At 44.4% G+C, this 22838-nt stretch overlaps 1 protein-coding gene across 2 annotated transcripts in view; it reads right to left on the reverse strand.

Annotated features, from left to right (window-relative positions):
* The window catches only part of GDPD3 (glycerophosphodiester phosphodiesterase domain containing 3), a 325797-nt gene that overhangs the window by 247362 nt on the left and 55597 nt on the right, over positions 1-22838 (reverse strand). Inside the window, exon 1 of one of the 2 annotated variants that reach the window (XM_069652043.1) lies at positions 10109-10213. The exons of the other annotated variant lie outside the window; for it this stretch is intronic. The gene's annotated coding sequence lies outside the window, so the exon portion shown is untranslated. Of the gene's footprint in view, positions 1-10108; positions 10214-22838 lie in introns of those variants that run through there. 2 annotated transcript variants of the gene reach the window in all.

Below are 22838 nucleotides of genomic sequence, written 5' to 3' on the forward strand. Positions count from 1 at the left end.
AACATCGCAGTAATAACATATTAAAAAAAAAACATTAAACTTGTCAAACAAATAAAACAATCTGTGGGAAGGTAAGGGGTGATGAGGATCTGATGGGCTATGTCCAGAAAAATCCCAAAATCTGGTGTTCTTTCTCCTCCCAAGTCTGCAAACATCTCAGCTGTTCGGGGACATTGCTGTGATGTTCACGAACTTGACAACTGTCCGAGGTCATCCATGCATATGCACGCATTGCAGGGTTGTGAAGAGCAACTATTAGATGGCTTATAACTTAGGCACCGTACAACAAAAGTGCACAAAATTGTGCACTAAACATATAGACCCAACTTGGAATGTTGTTGCAAAGTCCGGTGCCGTTTCGTATAGATGGGGCAAAATTAGAGGGGGATCTGCCAAAAAATATTTGTATGGCTTCTAACTTCGGTGCCGTTTTTTTATTGTTTTTATTTTAAAAGGTGGAGAAAGGAGGTCTTTTGACCTAGAGCGGGTTAAAGTGGGCATGGGAACTAGGGACTGGCTATTTGGAAAAACTGGCCAGTGGGCATGGCCCCCCCACAAAGACAGCTGCAAGAAATAGTGATATAACTTTGGTGCCTGTGACCATGGACGCTGTCCATATTGTCGGCAGGGCTGGACTGGGAACTAAAAAAGGCCCTGGAAATAAGTACTGGGAACCAAAAGAGGCCCTGGAAATAAAGTTCAAAGTGGCCCCATATGACACATTTTCAGCAAGCCCAATGCTTTTCCTATGAGAAAATTTGAAAATACCACAGAAATTAGGCCCAGGGTGCAGAGGCCCACCGGGAAATCTCCAGAGTCCCCTATAGGCCAGTCCACCCCTGATTGTCGGGGGCATGGCCAATCTGGCCACCAAAGACCTGCAATAGGGTTAAGTGGGCATGGCAAACAGGGACCGGCTATGTGGTAACATTTTCGAAATCACAATAGGCTTGAATGTGAAAAAAAGCCTGCTTGTGGCTACAGCCCAAAGTGCTGGACAGGTTTAAAATCAGCATGGACCTGAAAGTATGCTTTGCAAATCTGTTCTGTGTTTTTTCTTTTGAAAACTGTCAAAATGTAGATACTCAAAATAGTGATATAACTTTGGTGCCTGGGCAGTGGGCCTGGCCCCCGGCAAGGACAATGTCTTCTCTAATTTTCTTATTGGGGCCTGCAGCATGGCCAAAGCCCATGCCCCATGGATTGTGGACGCTGGTCATGGCTGCAAGCAGACACACTATGATGGTATAGCAGACACTGGACCAGGATGCAGGCTAGGTGCAGTGGAGAACAAGGGGGGTTCAGAGGGGCTGCGATCCTGGTTGAGCCTCATGCCCTTGGCAATTGTTAAAGGAGGTTTATAGTCCTTTCATATATGTTAAAAGAGGAATTGTTAGTAACTTATATGCAATGCTGAAACATGATGAAACATTTTCACTAATAAAAAAGCATAAATACTCTGTGAAAAAACGTTGTTAAAGGGACGTTATTGTTGCAAAGTAAAACCAAAAAACCAAAGAAATTTGCCAGTTATGGTAAGCTCTACAGCCATAACTCACACCACAGCCATGCACTGCTAAGAGTAACACCCATCACATCAAAGATTACCTCACAAATGGTGCGCATTTGGTGAGTGCTTGGCTGAGTGCAGATTGGCAGCGTTGGGCCGCTCGATATACACTGAATACAAGCAAAAATATGCTAACTACGACACTCATTCATCCTATTGGCCAGTGTGGAAGAAGACCAGCCCTCTTGACAGGAAGCAGTATAAGTGGACTGAACGTGCGAATTTGCGCACCCGCATTTGGCAAGTACTTGGCTTAGTGCAGATTGGCAGATTAGCAGTAAGCAGGAGACCACCATCCTTTGAACGGTCCTGGATCATTCGGACATAAAACTGCACAAACAACACATGTACGCTCTTTTTTTTTCTTCAGGCCTCCCAGAAATATATGTTGCAACTGGAAAACTGCCTCTACCACCCATCCTCCTGACTGTAATTATTCGTCCTGCCACTGTCTATGAAAACATACAAGCAGCATCGCTATGGGCTACGAAGTCTGGTTAATCAGATGGGGAAACAAGCACGCTCACAGTATGCAAGATAAAAACCTTTTTCCATGCACAAAACAAGATAAAAGGGATAAGGTCACCGGGGAAATGGGGAAATGGCTCCCAACCGAAAGTTATTGGCTATGTGGAGAAAAAGGTAGCCGCAACTGGGGAGGGAATACAGGCAACACCTCTGCAGTGATAGTTGAGGAAATACATCTCATTGACACAAACTCTCCTCCCAATACTAATATGCTCTGCACTTCCCCTACCATAGATAATAAAGGCTCGCTATTAAACCTCTGTTTGAATCTAAAATGAAATTCATTGGGGCTGATTAATTCAAGTTATAATATCATTGGCACAAATCTCTCGGCATCTCCAGAGCTTGAAAAACGTGTTTCTCCCTTCGAGTCCTCTTCTAGTGATAGTGACTCGGAAGAGGAGGTGCTAATACGCAGTTCTAATTCCTCTTTTGTTTCTACAAAGGAGTTACTGAACGCTATAGCCGCAATGAACTTCATGGAATCCAAATTTGAAGCCGTCTTTCATCTGTGCACGAACTCGGGGCTGAGCAGTCAGACATTAAAAAGATTTTAGCTAAAACGGTCCATATTATTCTGGAAACTAGCTCACATAATGAGAGATTGGTGAGCAAAGGACTACAGACACAGTTAGGCATCAAGAGAGTGCAGTAAATATCATCGCAGACCCAGAGGAGCATGACTTGGAAGCACTGTGCACAGAACGTTCAATGCTTAAAAGCCTGCTGTCGTGTCTAAAACCAAAGAAGAAAAGACACCAGCGTCAAAGACTGATATGGCCACTTACACGAGCAGCATTTAATAAAATAACTTCTACCACGAAACTGGGGTTGGACCAACCATTTAGGAGGGAGCCACCCCCCGATGGTGGATATTACACCTTCACTAACAAATTGGGAGATGGCTTGGTCGGACAAGTTTTGCTACAGGGTCCTCCTCTAGACAAATGGTTAGACACACACAGATCCCCCATTTCTGGAAACGGAATGGGATCTACTATTTTGGAATCTAGAGTAATGTCTGTGAACAATGAGCACAAAGCACTTTTTCGATTCTCCCTAAAAAGCCGGGGACAACTTTAATTGCTAACCAGGATGCTAACAGGCCGGAATCTTTGAACAGGCAGCGGCTATGTAATGGTACACAGCTTGTGGAACAGCGCCTGTCGCTGATTAATCAATCTTTAAACAAAGTTAGCAGTACCAAATCCTTGCAAGCATTGGAACTGTGTTCTGTTGCCAAATATAGTCATGAATATTGGCTTAATCACGTGGAAGCTCGTCAAACTACTAGGGAAGAACATTTGCCTCTCCCTCCTGATTCAGCGTGGTTTGCAAATTCGAAACATATCAAGTTCATAGAGAGAAACCCCTCTGATGTCAGCTTGTTCCTTAATTGGACATAGTTACTTGATTTATTTAATCTTATCCCGGATTTGTGCATAATCACATCGAAAGACATAGAAGGGTTGGAGTTACCTCCGGTGTTCAGTGTTACAAATTGGATATTAGCATCCTTTGTATCTCCCACCGTAGCGGAGCGCATCTCCAAACATGTTAAGGCATTTCTGGACCTGGGCTTTGAAGTTTTTGTATTTCGACCCTCACATCAATTGGACAAAAACTTTAGCCAATGGCCCAAGAACCAGCTAAACGATATTTTGGGACCAGTAGCCAAGAAGTATGAACAAAAGCAGGAGCCTCATTGGATCCCAGGGTCTTGATCAAGCATGACACAAATGACACATTGACATGAATGCACTGCTCCTTTCCTGAATAATAACTATGTTTTAGACAAATTAATGAATGTACATGTGTTGTTTTTGCAGGAGACTTGGCTGACTACTTCTTGTGACCTGGATGGTTGTTCCCTAATATTTTGTTTAGCCCCAGTCCCAAAGGTAGGACGCCCGACGGGTGGCTGCATTGGCCAAATCTCCTTTTGGGAACGGGAATACGTTAGTCATTACACTATATTACCCTCTGTGTGGGAATATAACGTCTGCACTTAAAGACAGCTTGATCGACACACTTAGAATATGGCACTCTCACAACCCCAAGGATGGGATTATAGTGACTAGGGATTGTAATGTTGATTGCGGAGGTAACACAACCAGGTCACATAAGGGGCAAGCAAAAGCTAAAACTATCACTGACAGTAAAGAATGGTGGGAGGCGTTGGCGGAGTTTGATTTGCAATGGCTAAATTCTAGCAATAAAGAAGCTCAATGTATTTGGTCAAATGGATTATATAGCGGGTATATAGATTTCATATTTGTCAGCACTGCTATATTAGACCGTTTGTTAGAACTTACTCTAACTCCAGTTAGTACGAGTGATCAGGCAATGCTTGAACTTGAACTGCAGGTGGTTCCACTTAAGGCCCAGGGAAAATTAGCATGTAACCCAACTGTCAATCTACAGAGAAACAGGTTGCACTGCACTACCGTAAATATTGATAACTTCAATGCTAAATTGGTAACCATGAGCAATTCTGCTGTGGACCTGTTGAGGATTTGTTACCGTGATTTGGATAGGCCTGTAAAATGGTATGGGCCACCTACCCCGAGCTACATAGTTAGTCACAAACGCTTTGGCAAGCCTAGGAATTTATATCATATGGGTATATCAATGAAGAAAAAGGAGCTAAAAGTGGCATTGCAGAGACTAAAGAGAAGCCATACAACACATGAAGCGGTAAAGAAAGAATAAATGGCCAAAATGAACTCACAATATAAAAGGCAGTTATGTAATTATCGTTTTAACTAAGCCAGTGCCGGCTGGAAATTTATAAAACGGCTGATAAAAAAGGGGAACAGAAAACAGTTCTGGCACATGATTCGCACATACAGAGCGGGCTCAACGGCTGTGGAAATATGTGGCATTGCTGAAGCAGCATGGGCTTCTTTCATTTAATAGACATATTGGGATAGGCGAGAGACCCCGGAACGGACACGACACAAGCCTATGATTGGCTCGGCTGTATGGCACCTTGTTAAAGGTGCAGATGTGGTGGAGATCATAAATAAGACCAAACATTCTAGAGCATTTGGACAAGATGGCTTGTGCAGTGTCATTATTAAGAATGTGCCGGGTATTGGACTTTAATATTACAATCTTTATTTTTACATGTATGTGAGACTGGCAGCATACCATGATCTTGCCAACAGTCAATTCTGATCCCTGTTCACAGGAAAGGACCTCGCCAGTTGCAGGCAAATTACAGGCTTTTAGCGATGCTCGACAGCAGCTCAAAGAGTTTATCGAAGTTGCTTTTGAAGTTGCTATCTGCCACGACAGAAAACAAAGGCCTGCTGAACATGGTCCAGACTGGTTTTAGGAAAAGGTTTAGCACATCAGACTCTATTTTGGATACGTTTCAGGACCCAGAGTCTGTACTTTATACTGTTTTGCAGATTATAGTTCTGCGTTTGACTGCGTTAACCGACCCGAACTTTGGGACAAATCGAGGAGTTGGGGCATAGAGTCATCCATTTCATAGTTCCTCAAATTGCTATATAGTAACTGATATGTCAGGGTACGACATTCGCAAGAGGGACATTTCACTGGGCCCTTTCCTATTAATAGAGGCCTAAAGCAGAGGTGCATTCACTCCCCCGTGCTTTACAATTTATATGTTTCAGATTTTTTTCCAACGTTAAAATCTATTCATAATTGTCTCCGTCGTTTTAGCAGTGAGGATATTTACTGCCTTACCTACGCGAACGATATAATGATATTCGATCGCACAGCAGTAGGATTGCAACATTCTCTTGACGCTTTACGCAAATATGCTGATGTAAACTGCCTCCAGGTCAATGCTGAAAAGACCAAGGTCATGACTATTGAGAAAAGAGCTTATAGTAGCCCGGTGGCCATTTGGAGACTGGGTCCTTCCTGCATAGAGCAGATAAAGGAGTATATAAGTATCTGGGAATGAGTATTAGAGCAAAGGCTTCTTTTACTTATTTGGCTGAAATTGTTGTCCATTAGGAGTGTTATTGATAGTCTAGGTGGTCGTTCTATTGAGGCTAAGATCAGGGCCTACAGGACCTCTATAATACCTGGTATCCTGTATCCCATTGAATTCCTACCAGCAAAAGCGGTTTCTTTGCTAACGAGTCTGGAAGCCAAAATTCTTCGATCATTACTTGCGTTAACGGGTGCGGCACCCGTAGAAGCGATCAGACTGGAACTAGGAAAAATCAGATGTAAGGACTCAGATAAGACTTCTCTCCTGAGCCTCACATTGGGACAATCGCATAGGAGAACGAGGAGCATTTGGTTCAAAGATATGGAGATTGTGGTGCTTAACCACTTTAAAGGCATAGGACTGTGTGGTGTGCCTGAGACTGTTGTCGATTTTGATCAGTCAGGGTTTGAGAAAAAATCTAGATATTCTGATCGTATACAATCCTTATTCCACCTAGCTGAACGACGAAAATATGTACTACAGAGATGGCAAGCAGTTATCTAACCAAATTCCGATCACCAGTGTTGATATGTTCCATATGGTACTTAAGATTTGATATCTTACCTGTATTGGGCAATACTGGTGCTTGGAGGGGTTTACCTAGGGATGAGCGAGATTTAGAGATTTAATCAATGAAATGGATCCAACTTAATTGATAATGGAATAACTTGTATTAGTACCCGGCGAGGGTACAATCAGAATGAAACAATCATTCTGATTGGCCCTCGCCTGGGCTTTACCCGGCCAAGAATCCCTCGATTCTCGGCTGGGATTCCAGCCACCTTTTCCACGGCGGGGGGCGTGGCAGCCCCTCAGCCAATGAGGAGGCTCGAAGTGGGGCCATCCCTGCTCCCAGTCTCCCCACGGCTGAGAAGCTGCCTTTGCCCCCTGCCAGGGACTCAGGTATGGGTTTTTTTGTATTCCCTTCCCTCCCACCTCCTCGCCCTCCCCACCCCACTTACCTTCAGCCTGCTTTTTCCCTGGTGGGAGACAATGGCAGCCTCCAGCCGTGTGGAGACTCTTAGACGGGGCCATCCCCTCAGAGACTATAACTATGTGCCCGCTCAGGGCATATTGCTTAATTATATGTGTGTATTATTGTGTGTATTTTAAATGTGTAGTGTGAAAGGTTGATTTCAACCATATGCACTTAATTAAAAACATGGCATCACTGATGACATCACTCCTCTGTAACAATCCTGAGGGAAAGTCCTTAGAGGGGGTTCTGCTTAGCGTGTTGCTAGCAACATATGAAGGGTGATCAGGAAGCCTCTCATGAACTACTCCATGCATCACAAAATGTACTTATTGAAACAAACATTCTACTCAAGTGTTTTTATTATAGCAATCTAATAATACATAAACATAGGCAATGGCTGCAGCATGAACCATCGAAGTAGAGTATTCTTAATCTTGTATGTTTGGCCAGTAGAATCATAAGTCCAAGCCTATCAGAAGCATAACTAATGTTAAACTTGGGTCAATAGCTAACAATACAAGAATTACTACACGCATGTGTTAATATGGATAGTATACGTAGAGCATCAATGCATACAAATCTGAGGCGCATACAGGTACACTCCAGTAAGTAGGAAGCAAATACCATGACCAGGAAATGAAACTAAGATTAGAGACCATCATCATGTATAAAAATTGTATTTTCTGACTAGGGCCTTGTAACGCGCCTGCCATCCTGGCGTTTCTGGCATGCCTGGCGTTTACGCCGCCATTGATTTTACCGTTACATTCGTAACGCTCATCCCTGTTACGGTCTAGTCTTTCTGCCCATTTTCTTGTGTGTGCCTTCCACCGCCGTCTTTACTGCGGCCTGTCTTTTTTTCCCTTACCTTCTGCTGCTCCTTCCTCCTTGCTTCTCCATGGTTCCTTCAATGCCTCTGGTATTCTTCTATTTACTTTTGCCTCTTTCCATCCTTCCCGCCGTCTTCTTACGGTCCTTCTCCTTTTCTTTCCTTGTTCCAGTTCTTCTGCCCTTCATCCCTCCTTGTTCTTAGTATTGTTTGCTTACCTGCTTTTGCTTTTGCATTACGTGGTTTTCCGGTTTCGGACTCCGCGAGCCCGGACTGTCTCAGCCTTCGTTTTCCGCTGGCCTGGTTTCCACATTTACTCCAGGAAGATCCATTGGTTCACGTCAGTATCTGCAGTACTTCTATTCTGATTCTAACAAGAGGTTTTATTCAAGCCACCAGCTTTTTTCCTCTTGTTCAGGCACTCGCGGAAGGAGGTCCTGTGTTCACCATTTATCCACACGGCGACACAGTGGCTTCCATCCGAGGGAGGCCATTTCTCTATAAAAAGAAGAAGACCCTTCGATGGAAGAAAGACAGGAGGAGTGGGTGGTCTACAGAGGACTCAGGTGAGGAGAAGGAGGTGGGGGATTATTCGGATTTGGAGGATTCCATTGATGTGACCTCTAGCGTTCAGGACAGGCCTGCCTATTGTTCCAAGTAAGTGCACCATGAGCTCAGGCGAAACCCTAAGGAAATTAACTGCAGAATATATCACAAGGGTAAGGTCTACATATACAGCACCTTATGTCCATCATGTCTTCATTGTATTATGACCAGATCAAGCCCTCTGGGTAAATTTCTTAATGTCAGTGAATAAAACCAACTTCCCAAGATATGTGATGTCATCAGTGATGTCATCAATGATACCATTTGTGATGCCAACTTGGATGCCCTGAGTGTCAGTCTTAGCAGTGCATGGGGGTGGTGCGGGTGCTGGTTGCACAGCTTACCATAACTGGCAAATTTCTTGGTTTTTTTCGATTTTACCTTGCAACCACAATATCACTTTAACAAAAGGTTTTTCTTGTCTGCGTTTTGCAAGATTAATGTGGTTTGGGTCCAGGGAAGACTGCGAAACATATTAGTAGACAGACTAGTAAATGATGCCACAGAGAAATATATATCATTTGAAACAAGGAAGTCCTTCCAAATGGGCCCGCACTCCATGGAACACTGCACGTCTCATCAAAAAACAGCACAGGATTTAATCTCTTCATTATCATATAGGCGTTAACTTATTTGTGCATTCAAACAGCGTGAAAGTTAAACAACTGACGCGTTTCACCCAACAGACTTCTTGAGAGTTTAAAATCATCCGTGTCCATGGCCATTGTATATGTGAAATGTTATGGACTGTCAATAAGTCCTTCTTCTCTTACTAATGTTGTTTCACATATACACAGCCCATTCTCTACACCAGTAGCCATCTTGAGGTTGTTCCTTTATACATGTACACCCAGTGAAGTTACATATTTACTATATAACTACCACACATCATTAAGTGTAGAGATTATCATGCAAGTGTACTGTTGCAGCATTATTGAAATCTCTCTTCGTATCCTTTACCACGTGCATATTGATAATTCATCAAATATTCATTGTGTGGCTAGTAAGCTTGTCGCTCCTGTGGGCAGAGTGTGAGGAATCCAATGGAGCCATTACGGATTCCCCGGCGGTTGATCCTGACCATGGGGGTGGTTATCTAAGGGAGGATCACATGGGAGGAGACAACTACCGGGGAGATGTTATAACTTCACTGGAGGAGTCACAATGTTCTCCCCTTCCCAATGAAGAAGACCCTCTGATACCCAAGTTCTTAATGGTCTATTGTCATTCTAGCCAGGCCTCCACCTTTCACCCAAACACCCATCACACACATATAACACCTTTGTTCTTGATGTGCCTTTTTGTGAAATCCGGGAGGAAAACCATCAAGGAGTTAAAAGCCCAACGAAAGTTATGGACTTGAACTCCCATAACCACTCAGGTAACGCCTGGTAATGTCTGTCCCTTTCCCTTGCAGGAGAAATTATGTGGTATTAGCGCCTTGAGTACGGGTTCAGCGCTACTGGAGACTTGGTGGTTAGGTAAGTATGCACGGAGGCTTTTGGTAAGTATGCACCGCGTAGAGAGAGAGAGCGCAGTGAAATAGTTGTCCGTGTTATTGGAGCAAGAGCAATTAATAATGTCTCTTCTTTCTTACAGGGTTTGTGTGCTCGTGCAACTAACCTGGATTCCAGCGTCGCGAGAAGATTCGGCGAGTATGCGCAGCGTTACTGATGTGCGCGTGTTAACGCTGTTCTTCTTTGTTCTTACAGGTGCCGGTGTAGAAGTCCCCTCTTGACTGGAGACAGCTGCGGCGTGGAGTAAGAACCAGGTAAGCTGAAGCTGAATGGTCCAGAGCGGGTAAGCAGAAGTAGGATGATCCGGAGCAGGTAAGCAGAAGCAGGATGATCCAGAGCAGGTAAGCAGAAACAGGATGATCCGGAGCAGGTAAGCCGATGCTGGCTGATCCAGAGCGCAGCAAGTGTGTTGCTGATATAGCTCACAGTAAGCAACACGAAGCACTGGAAGAATCTTGGGTGTGGCTTATATAGCCAGCCACACCCAAACACTAGAGAGCTCATGAGTTATCATGCACTTGCTGTTTGGCAAAAGGAAGTGGTAACCAGGAAGTTACTAAAGAAAAATAGAAGGAATGAAAGGAGGGATTTGTTATGGGTTCTTTGTGTGCCTATGCCAGGCCTGCCAAGCCTCCACCCAGCTTGCCGCAACTACCAGCCTGCTAGCCATGACAACAAGGGAGTTTGTGCAAAGTGACAGGTGCTCGGAGAGAGGTGCAGCGAACAGTGCAGAAGGAGACATTGCCATCCACGCTGGGGCTCCTAAGAGCGAAGCACACTGAGAGCTGGTGAAGCAGAGAAGGCCGCCAGGACAGGGAGAGAAATGCTGCAAGTGAGCAACAAGGTCCTTGGAGACGCCTGGAGCACTGAAGGAGCTCCTGGAGGTTCACTCGCCCGACAAGGCAGCAGACTTCATACTGGGCCGAGAAGGAGGGCTTGCGTGCGCCAGCGAAGCCACGCAGGGTGCTGGGGGAGCATCTGCACACTCCAACCTGGAAGGCAGAAGAAAAAGCCATAATGCAGAAGCGCAAGCATCATTGGAGAAGCAGAAAAGACCGGTGAGTCTCCCCAAAGCAGCTGGGGACCTCATGGTGTTCCAATAACCATGTCAACGAGTGACTGAATGGTGCAAGATTGCTAATGCAGAAAATATACAAAGGTAAAGTTTGTTTGAATGCAATCAAGGCAAAGTACAAAGGCAAAGTTTGTTTGAATGCAGCCATGACAAAGTGCAAAGGTAAGATTCAATAAGAAGAATGTTTGAATGCAGACAAGACAAAGTATAAAGGCAAACCCCAATAAAATACAGATGCATGAGATGCCAATGTGGGGAAGAAGGTTGAACAAGTACATTTGAGTAAAACAATACCACAGATAGCTATACCAAGCACAACATGGTATATGTTATTGTGGTATATCAAGGAACAACTGTAAACACCTAATAAGTCCTGGCAGTTAAGTATCCCAGGCAGTTGAAATGGTACAAAGATTCCTGGTAGGAGAGTACACCAGGTGATCTGAGAATCCTAAAGAGAATTTCTGGCAGGTGAGTACACCAGGAACTTTTACGAAAAGTCTGTCACAGAACTTTTTGCTTGAACAGAACGTTCTTTTTTAGTTGAACAAGACCTTTGTGAGTCCATTGAAGACACTTTAGCTAAAGAGACATTTTGCCATTCTGTTTAAGAATCCGGGGAAAGGGGAAGGGGACCACCTTATGGATCTAACAGTCGTTACTTTGGAGAAACGTTTTTGTTGAAGTAATTCTTACACTTTTGGTGGTTTTGAAAATTTCGCTAACATCAAGTTAAAGACATTTCCTTACACCTTTTGGTGTTTGCTTATAAGTGTGAGGGTCAGGATAGGTTGTTTTGGACACAAGGACGGCTTTTCAGTTACTGACATCCTGACACAGACAGATCCTTAGTTTTAGTTTCTAGGTAGGAAAGTTCTTCTTTAGAATAGGGCTAGAGAGGTGTTTTTCCAGCACATTTTTATTTTATACAAATGTCTTTACTAAAAGATACAGCAACCTTGTGTCTGTCGCTCATTTCTGACCCCTCACAAGAGACACAGCATAATTCAACAATGCAGCGCAGGTCATATTTCTAATGCCTAGAAATGCCGAAAAATGAAGTACCGTCATTATGTAGCAATAATCTACTATGATTGTAAAATTCAAAGTATGTCCATGGACCAGAAATACATCATCTGATATCATAATTCCAAGGTTCACATTAATTATTTAAACCTCAAGTGCACAGTGCTTCAATAAACAGTGACGTAAACTACCACACTTACGGGCTTGAAGTGCATCACATAGTGTCCCAAATGCAGACTGGCACCAAATGCATAACACAAAATACTAAGTACTTCCATGGGCTAAAATGCATCATAAATAAACGGCCACATTAAACAGTTGCAACAATGGCCTCTCGCGGTTGTAAAGTGCATAATGTTTTTTTTTCTTTTTATTGTGCATTTGGTTATAAGTCAAACTTTAAGCAATTCATTTAATAATACAATCAAAAATAGCATCATACACAGTATTAAAAAATGTTGCACAAAATCCATCAATAAAATACCAATAACATTTCCAAAATCATTACAATATAACAATAAAATAGTACATACACCAAATACAATCTAAAATAATCCATCACCTGTCAATTAAGTACAAATAGCAGGAGAGGTTACAAAGTGCCATGTGCATAACATTAGGTCAATCATACATACCAAATACTAGCATGCAATAATGATGTTGGTTAAAAGGGAAATTTAAAAAGTTCGTGTGCACACTTATTATTTAGAAGGGCCTGATGCTAAAAGAAGATTAGACGAGGCCCCCTTCCAAAAATGAAATCCAGCAGCTGTAATCCCAAGAGACTCAGCATTGTAAATGCTACTCCAAAACTGGTCAAACTCGATGAGTTCAATATTAAATGTGAGTACATTTTGGATGTCAAGCAGTTTCTACCGAAAATTGGCAGAAGCTACATAATCGGTCTTTATGGGGAAAACCGGTCCCGCTACCTGTATGTTTTAAAGTGGGTCTAAAGTGGGTAGAATATTAAATCGCACATAGATGATAAATCTTTGAATGTGCATCATTTTGAACACAATTGTGTGAGATAATGGCACATGCATCTTTTTCATAGAGACTTTAGTTATGTTAGAGACAAATGTCCATGTCCCTATTTTATTTTATATCATTGCAGTATTAGGAGTATCAGTTAACTGCACTAACATGGTTTCTATTTGTGAAAAATGGTTAACAGCTGCGGTACGTAATTCACTCAGGAAAGGGTTTAAACTAGATTGTTCGTATTGGCTGACTAATAGGACCATACGAATTTTTGTTATAGCCATAGAAGCAGAGTGGGTAAGATAGAGATTGCAGTGCTGCACTGACCAGGAGGAGCGTAACGAGGAAAGACCAAGTTTGCACCTCAAAGCCTCAACTGCAACAGTACAAGGGGTACCTAATATGGAGCGCAATAGCATTCCCTCCAATCTTTACAGCCAGTTAATTTTAGACTCAGTGAGTACTGACAAGCCATATGAGTTTCCAGGAACTATGCTAGCACGATAAATCATTACTAAGCCCTCAATATTCTGGCCACCTCTTTTCCTGATGTATCTTTTTTAATACCAACCACTTTTTGGGTATTTTGTGAATAATAAAATCACCATAAATGTTTCTGGCAGGACGATTTTTACAGTGCCTAAAGGTCGAGAGTTAATGCTCCATTGGTTCGATTTGGCTGTATTGACTATGAGCTGATTTCTCATTGCGTCGGAAAAAAGTGCATTAAAAGAATGTTGCAGACTGATAAGAGTGAAATCCAACAGAACAGTATCGTCTGCATCTAAGCAATGAGGGTGCTGCCACTACTAGGTGGAAAATTACGAGCAGAACTAGTCGCATGACCCATGTGAGCAACATATAGATCATAAAACCGAAGCGCCAAAAACGCATCCCTGTTTAAGGCCACAATTAGTAGCGACACGTACTGTGATGACCTCCTTCTGACTTATGCGTACTGAGACCACTGAGGCTTATGCATAATGCTTTCATGGAGTGCAAACATGAATGGAATGCATAACCTAAAATGTATGATGCATTCCATAGGCTGAATTGCATCATAAAATGCCACTAATGAATTATTATAGCATTAGCATCTCATGGTTGTAAAGTGCATAATGCTTTCATGAGATAAAAATACATCATATGTTGTTTCAAATGTAAACATGCATTAACTGCTTAACCTAAAGTGCCTTGTGCTTCCACACGCTAAAATGCATCATTAAATACCACACTGGACAATTATACCAACGACGCTGATGACATTGGCCTATAGAGTATTTGAATAGCAATTTGTATCAAATGTATAAACTAAAGTGCTTAGTGCTTAAACAATTGTAACAATGACTTCTCATGGTTATAAAATGCATAAAGCTTTCATGGAGTTCAAACACACATCACCTAAAGTGCATGGTGCTTCCATATGCATCATAAAATACCACATTGGATAATTATACTAACTGCATTAGTAACATTAGCCTATGGTGTGTTTGACTTGCATATTGCTATCAACACTGGATTAAAATATATTTTACTCAGCCTGAATTGGAATATTGTTGATACTGCAGTACTTCCAAACCATGTGTGCATATTTAATTTCCAATACATTTACCATGTGGTAAATATTGAAAGGCAATAAGCTCCAACCTGTGTGGCATGTATCCTCATTTTTCCCTACAAGGCACTATTGTGCATAATCTTTTTTCTGTTGGAGATGGAATTGGAACATGATCAAATTCATTGGATCCCTACGCATTAGGGCATGGGTGTGCTGAAAAACATGGAATCGACCTCCATATAAAGAAAATGTGCAATAGTGCTATTAAGATAAAACAGAAGGATATAGAGATCCCCTGTTGCTAAAACAGCGAAACATATCCGCAGCTGTATTTATATGCCTTTTGCCTATATTTTACATTTGTGTCTTAACATTCACTGTCCCCAAAATACATCCATTTCTTCATCCACATTGTGTCCATTAAGGACCTTTGTGTTGATGTCTATGGTGATCCTTTTGGATGTAATGCGTGTTCTCTATCACCTCCGCTCGGATGTACATCTATATTATCAATGACAAAGTATTTACACAAAGTTAACTCTTCTAGATGTACCTCATTAAATTGTTTGGTTACAAAGTTAACTCTTCTTTATGTAACTCATTAAATTGTTTGGTTAGCGTACATGCTGGATCCTTATTGATTATGGCTCTCATATGTTGTAAAATGAGAGTTTTGGTCACGTGTTTTGTACTCCCCACATACCATTTTTGACAACTGCAATGGATCACATATATAGTAAATGTGCTTTTGCACGTTAATCGCTTGTTTAGGAAAATCTTTCTATGGGTACACGGGTGATTGCACTCTTATATGTTAATGCCAAATTTACAAGCGTTGTCCTCACTAAACTTAAAAAAGCTCTTGGCAGGTTCTGATAACCAATTAGTAACTGATACCTTCTGTTTATTCTGAAACAATGTTGGTACAAGCTGTGTTCTAATTGAAACTGGTTTATGCAATGTCATTTGAACTCTGTCCCCTATATATGGTCTGATATCTGGATCCGTCCTGAGGACTTTACAGTGCATGTCCAGAATTCTTCTGATCCTGTGTGCTTCATTACTAAACGTGGATACACCTAAGTTGTTCCTGTTTGCTGTCAGGTACATATTTTTTCACCAGTAATTCCTCTCTATTGTGACCCTTTGCCATTTCATAGGCATGGTCAAAAACCACTCTACGATATCTACTTTCTTTAAATCTCCATGCTCTTATTGTGCATACCAGACAAATTCTGATTCTTTGGAACAGTTCTTTTTATCCTAATAAATTCCCCATATGGTATGCTGCATATGAGATTTCTCGGATGGCAACTATCTTCATGTAATATTGCATTGGTACTGGTATATTTTCTGTGTACCGAACTAAGACATTGGTTCAAGAGATAGATCTTAACATCCACATACACAATCTCCTTGTTATCATGATGTTCCGTACATTTTATATTGTGTGAGTTGTCATTGATTTTTGGCGTCAAAGCGTGACCAATCTTGTATGAAGCCGTTCAATATGACAAACAAATCATCTATGTAATAGCTCCATGACACAATCTTATCAGCATTCTGACTAAGCTCCTCAGAGTTGAGCACTTCTCTCTCCCATAGACCCATTACGAGATTAGCAAACAACGAGGCACATGTACAATCATACATGAGTGATCCCTATTACTCGCTGACTTGTAGATAAAAAGCTCTTGATGGCTGTTATGCCTGTTTGATGTTCAATGTTTTTATATAGGGACACACCATCTAGAGTTGCTAGCAGATAAGACTCTTGCCAGGGTATAACTCCTACTTTTCTAAGAAAATCCATTGTATCCTTGATATATGAAGTAATGTTTCAACAAGTGGGAACAGCAATGTGTCTATGAAGATAGATATTTTTTCCAACAATGAACCTATAGAGGACAATATTGGTCTACAAGGGGGTCTTTGTAATCTTTTATGTCCCTTTGGGACTAAATATATTGTTGTTATTATTGGATACATAACTGTTAAATATCTTTCTCCTCCAACTTCAAAAGGCCACTTTCATACCATCCCTTAAGCTTTTCATCATAGACACTTTTGTATTGTATTGTTGGATCATAATCCAGGTTCATATAGTAAACCGAATCATTGAGTGGTCGCCTTGCCTCATTAATGTAATCATCAGCATCCACAACACTAAAGTCCCCCCTTTGTCTGAGGGTTTGATTATTATGGTATGGTCCTCTTTAAGATGCCATAGAGCTTGTCGCTGCTGTGGGCTCATGTTGTTCTATCCTTTCAATAATACCATAGCCTCCAGTTTTCTGAGGTCATCTGTGACCAGATCTGTAAATATGTCCTGGTGCGCAGAGTTAGGTACCACAAGATTACACCTAGAGGGGGGGCGCTAGTGAGCCCGGCAAAGATGGCCGCAAGCCTGTGAAGCTCTCCAGCACCACGTATATTTGGATCATCATCTGGACGTCTCCGTGAGGATATTTGTGGCCACGCAGCGCGTGAGAAGGTACCTTGGCTGCGGACCCCCTGTGGACTTGGTTTCGGGTCGATCCGGGGTAGTGATTGCCATCAACCGGTGTGGCGGAGTGACGGCCTGAGACCGAGCGGGAGAAGCGTGGGGGAAGTGCTGCCCGGCTGGAGCTTGGTGGGGTGCGGCACTCTGGCCTCGCTGAGGCCGAATGGACTGGCGGAGGAAAGCGGTGCCTCTTCTGGAAGACGCCGGGTGCTGGGAGTGCCTGCCCGGGTCTTGTCTGGGGTTCACATTTGCCCTGACTTCCGTGGGATCTGTGTGAGTCCTGGTTTGTTCCTCCGGACAAATACCGGTGTCTCCGGCACTCGGGACGCTTGGTTATAGGTGGACTGGCTGCAGGCGGAATGGGCTTCTGTCTGGGGTTATGGACACTCTGCCCCTGAAGGCGTGGGGGGGCTCAGGTGGAGACCCATTGTGGACTGGTGGACGGCTGTGTCTTCATAGGAGCCAGCGAGAAAGGTACTCGGCTTGGCCGTGAGGTGATCTGGGAGAGTGGTGGCGGTTGGAGGGGGGTCTGGTGTCCTTGGCCTCCACACGCTGGGGTTTGCTTTGGTGACCTGTTTGCCCGTGTATAATGTCCAAGTCCAGCAAAGGGGTCAAGCAGCAATCGAAACTGCACTTTGAGTCGGCCACTCCAGCCAAAAACAGCGGACCAATGGGTAATGCGGCAGGGGCTGAGCCGGACCCTGCAACGGCGTTTCAAGATATAAAAGATATGTTTACGCAGCTGCAGTCCGGGATACAATCCTTAGACGGAAAACTGGACACGCTCACCTGCAAAGTAGACCACATGCAGGTCCGTCTGGATAAACATGGGCAGAGGCTGGACGAAGCGGAGGGGCGAATATCCGGAGTGGAGGATGTGGCAGCCTCAGTCTCGGGAGAAATGTCCGTGGTCAGGAAGGCGCTGAGGGAGATCCCGCAGAAACAATGTAAGGATTATCGGTTTGCCGAGTCGGTGGGCCAGGGGAGCTTGGAGTCCCTGGTGGAGGACATCCTATGTGAGGCGTTGGGGTCTGAGGGTTTCTCCCCGCTGTGCATAGTAGAAAGGGCTCACAGGATACAGAGTGGAAAGAGACCAGTCCCGGGGGCCCCTCTGCGTCCATTGATTGCCCGGTTACTGAATTACCGAGATAGAGATGTGGCTCTCCGAAAGGCAAGGGAGAAAGGTACAGTGTCCTATAAGGGCGACGTGATTAAGTCTTTCCTGGACTTTTCAGACAAGGTGCAAGCGGCTAGAAAAATGTTCGTGGATGTGAAAAGGAGGCTGCGGAACAAGAATATAAAGTACGCTATGCTATATCCGGCCAAGCTGCGGATTGTGTATGGGGAAAAGGTGTTGTTTTTTCAAACCCCGGATGAAGCTGCCTCCTTTCTTGATATGCTGCCGAACTCTCCCAAGACAAGGAAGGAAAACAAATGACTTTGTGTAATGGGGGATGAATGTGTTAGCTGCGGGTGGCCACGCAGCATTGGGAGCTTGAGACTGCTAGGAGACAAGGCTCCTGGTTGGTGCGGGGGAGGGTGGGGCTCGTAGTCGCCCTCTGAGCGAAAGCGGCTTGTGCACATGTTGGGGGTATTACAAGTGCTGGAAGGTTGGGGTATCCAGTGGGGAGGTGTGGGGGTTTTTGGTGTGATGCATTTGGGGGCTTGCGGGTATGTGAGGAGGGTTCACCGACAAGTTGGGGGGTTGTTGGTAGGGGTCGGGGGGTGGGGATGGGAATGGGGGGACTGTTTGGTACTGATGGTGTGGGTCTGGGGGGTGTCATGTGGAGGGGGGTTGGTAAGCATCAAAATGTTCCCTGATGGCAACGCTGAATTGTATGACATGGAACGTCAGGGGCCTTAATGGCCAACCTAAAGCCCAAAAGGTTTTACAATATTTGAGGCGACACCGAGTTGAGGTGGCCTTTTTCCAGGAGACTCATCTGACGGCTGCCACTGAGTCTAAATTCGGTAGGAGCTGGGGGTGACACAGGTATTTTTCCTCCTATTCCTCTGACTCGAGGGGTGTTTGCATCTTAGTGCACAGCTCGGTTGACTTTAGACTAACGGCGGTGGTGAAGGATCAGGAGGGCAGGGGCCTAGTGGTACAGGGGATTATCCGAAGGAAGCCCTATACGCTGGTGTGTTACTATGGACCCAACACTGATACTACAGATTCGCTAGATTGGGTGGAAAGACGGTTGGGTGAGCTCCCTGATGGGGAAATTATTTGGGCGGGGGATTTTAATTCTGTTTTAGACCCTACCCGGGATTGGGCAGGCAATATGGCACGCTCAAATAACAAATGTTCCACTAAGATACCGTCATGATGCCTACCTCCAAGGAGCCAGACCAGGCCCAGCTACCCCAGAGGCAGACATCATGTCCCCGAGGGAAGTCTCAGCAGCCCCAAGTAGGGGCCCTTTGGACTCAGTCCTGGCGCCTTTGGCGCCAGGCTCATATTGAACAACAGTCCTGGCGCCATAGGCGCCAGGCTCATAAAAGATGACTTTATGTTTAAAGGTGCTTGGTGTAAACTTACCTGATGCAGACCATGCTGCAACATCCGGGCCATCTAGAGGCCTGAATGGGACTACTTTCTCTTTGGGAACTACTTAACCACACGGGTGTGGCCGGAGGAAGAATACATACCTGAGAGGAAGGATACTTGCCTGGAACTACTTTGAAGGCTATTTAAGCCACGCCCAAGCAGCAACTCACGCTTCGCGTTGTTCTGCATCTAGCAGCTGGACGCTCACCGTGTCTGCTCCTGCATCCTGACTTCTGCCACGCCCGCCAGCATCCTGGAACACCTGCAAAGGGAGAAGAGAAGAGAATAGGAGAAAGAAGAGTCCTTACCTGCTAAATCCGCATTCCGGAGACATTTCGCCGACGATCCTGAAAAGGAAGACATTCATTTTAAAAGCACATCGCATCGATCGCTGCAGCGCTGCATTCCACTCACCTTTACTAGGCGCCTCCATGTTCATCAGCGACCATCTGGATCCGCAACCACATTTCAGTGCCTAGGGAGAAAAGAACAAGAACAAAGGTGAGCTAGGGAAGAGAATAAGAAAACCTTAACTTGCCATCATAAGACTTACCTGTTGGGTCATTCCCACTTCATTTCGGGTCGGTGCCGCATCCTGGCATTTCCGGACCCCGGCCCCTAAGGGGAAAAAGAGACATCAGCGTTAGAGAGCGAATGCTAAGACATTACCTGAACGCTCATTAAAGACTTACCTGATATCTACTGGAACTGCACCTTTCACTTCGGGTCGGTGCCATATCGCTGGCATTTCCGAACCCCGGCCCCTATGGGGAAAAAAGACACAAGCATTAGTGCATGAATGCAAGGACACTAAAGGAACCTCTCATCAAACAACTCACCTGAGTTTCCTTCGTCGGTTCCATTGCTCATCTCGGAATCTTTGTTCTGCACCTGAAATAGAGACAACGGACAATTATTATTTCGGGCTCATAGTTCTCACAGTACTTTACCGGGAAGGTCAAGCGAACTTGAACTCTCTACAATCCATGATCCAGTGAAGTAACTGGATTACAACGCGCCCCTGCATCAGAAGCAGGATGGAGAGCTCGTCCTTTCAGACCCTAAGGTGAGACTTCACAGGGAATCGCAGAAGGGTTTCCTGGAGGGTGAGAAGGGAGTGGGAGGCTTACACATTATCCCGCAGATTGTTAATACTCCCTTTTCACACATAGAAGGATATTTCTGCGAGTCAGACAAGCCAGATTTGAAGGTCCGGTCCTGTCCATCTTCCGAGTCCTGCGCTTCACCATAAAAGAGGCAACAGCACTCCAAACCAGGCCTGCACCTCCGTGGGAGTCAGGTGAGCGTAACAGAACGCGAAGCCTACCTACAATTTCCCACCCGGGCGCTATGGAAACTTCCGAGACAGACCAGCTGGCCCAGCTTTTGGGGGAATTACGGGCAGAAGTACACTCCACCCGCCAGGAGACTAACGCTCTCAAAAGAGAACTGATCCTATCTAAGGAAAGAACTGATGACCTGGCCAAACGATTGTTGCAGGGTCAGGCAGGACAAACTCCTTTACCTAGTTCCGGGGGTAATCCCACTTCTATGATTTCGAATAACCCGGTACAAATCAATCTACCTGGAAACATGCCTTTGGCCCCGCCTGAACGTTTTGCTGGGGACCCCAAGAAATATGCCGTTTTTATGAACCAATGTCGCTTACACTTCCTATGCAGACCTGGGGCCTTCGATAATGACCAGACCAAGGTAGCTTTTGTATTATCTTATCTCAGCGGCAGTGCTGCCGATTGGTCAGTTCCTTTGGTAAATCAAGATGACCCAATTCTCCAGGATTTTCAAGGCTTCTAGGCAAGCATGGAAAGATTATTTGCTCGACACTCTCAGGGACAGGCCCTAGACACCTAGACAACGAACTGCTATCCTTACGACAAGGTAACCAGGATCTCTTATTTTACATCGCCACCTTTAATAGGTTGGTTGTGGAAACTGGGTGGCCAGAGAATAAAAGGATCACATTATTTCATCGAGGTTTGCACGGAGAATTTAAAGACGTGCTAGCCCAAATAGTAAATCCACCCCAAGTCTGCGCGGAGTACATAGACCTTGTGGTCCAACTAGATCACAGACTTCAGAATAGAAAAGCAGATCGATCCAAGTTTGAAACCAGAGTGTTGATCAAAACTCACGCTAACCCCAAGAGTACCGACGTTTCAGAACCTATGCAAATCGGTGGAGTCAAAGGACCGTTAACGCAGAAGGAACGGGAGAGAAGGCGGCAAAAGCAATTATGTCTCTATTGCGGAGCTTCTGGTCACTTTCTAAGAGATTGTCCGGTAAAACCACCTAAGAAGGTGGTTGGGGCCACTGACAACAATTTAACAGAACCTGATTCGGGAAACGACCAAGCCCGACAAGCGTAGAGGTCCGCTTGCCGAGCTTGAAAACAAACTCTTTGACCTCGCATCTCATCATGTCAATGGTCCTCGTGGATCCGAAACAGCCTCGGCGGTTGCATGTTATAAAGGCATACATCGACAGTGGAGCTATTGGAAACTATGTAGATCGTGAATTGGCCTCCAGGATTAATCTCCCTCTCCGTCCGAAAACTAACAAGGATGTCATTACTACAGTTGATGGAACCGAAATAGCCTCAGGGCCGGTAACTCATTCCACTACAGAAGTGACACTAGTGGGTCAGGATGGACATCGGGAAGCTATTGTGTTTGACGTAATCAAGGCCCCACAGTTTCAAGTAATTCTAAGAATTCCTTGGTTAGAAACACATAATCCTCGAATAGACTGGCGAGCAAAGAGAATAACCTTTCCTGATTGTGAACAAACTTGTTATCCAAGAAATCCAAATATGGGCCTGGCCTCAGTAACTTCTGCCACTATACAACTACCGGCTGAGTACCAAGAATTCCAAGACGTTTTCCAAAAAGAACAGGCCAACCCGTTACCTCCCCACCGGTCGTACGATTGTCAAATTGATCTGGTACTCAATGCTCAACCGCCTTGCAGTAGGATTTATGCTCTTACTGAACCTGAGAACCTTCATTTGCGTCAGTATTTAGATCAGTACCTTGCCAATGGTTTTATTCGCCCGTCAAAGTCTCCTGTTTCCTCAGCTCTGTTCTTCGTGCCGAAAAAAGAAGGCGACCTTAGAACATGT

Source organism: Ambystoma mexicanum, chromosome 3p (assembly GCF_040938575.1).
Source record: "Ambystoma mexicanum isolate Mex_15411 chromosome 3p, UKY_AmexF1_1, whole genome shotgun sequence".
Classification (NCBI taxonomy): Eukaryota; Metazoa; Chordata; class Amphibia; order Caudata; family Ambystomatidae; genus Ambystoma; species Ambystoma mexicanum.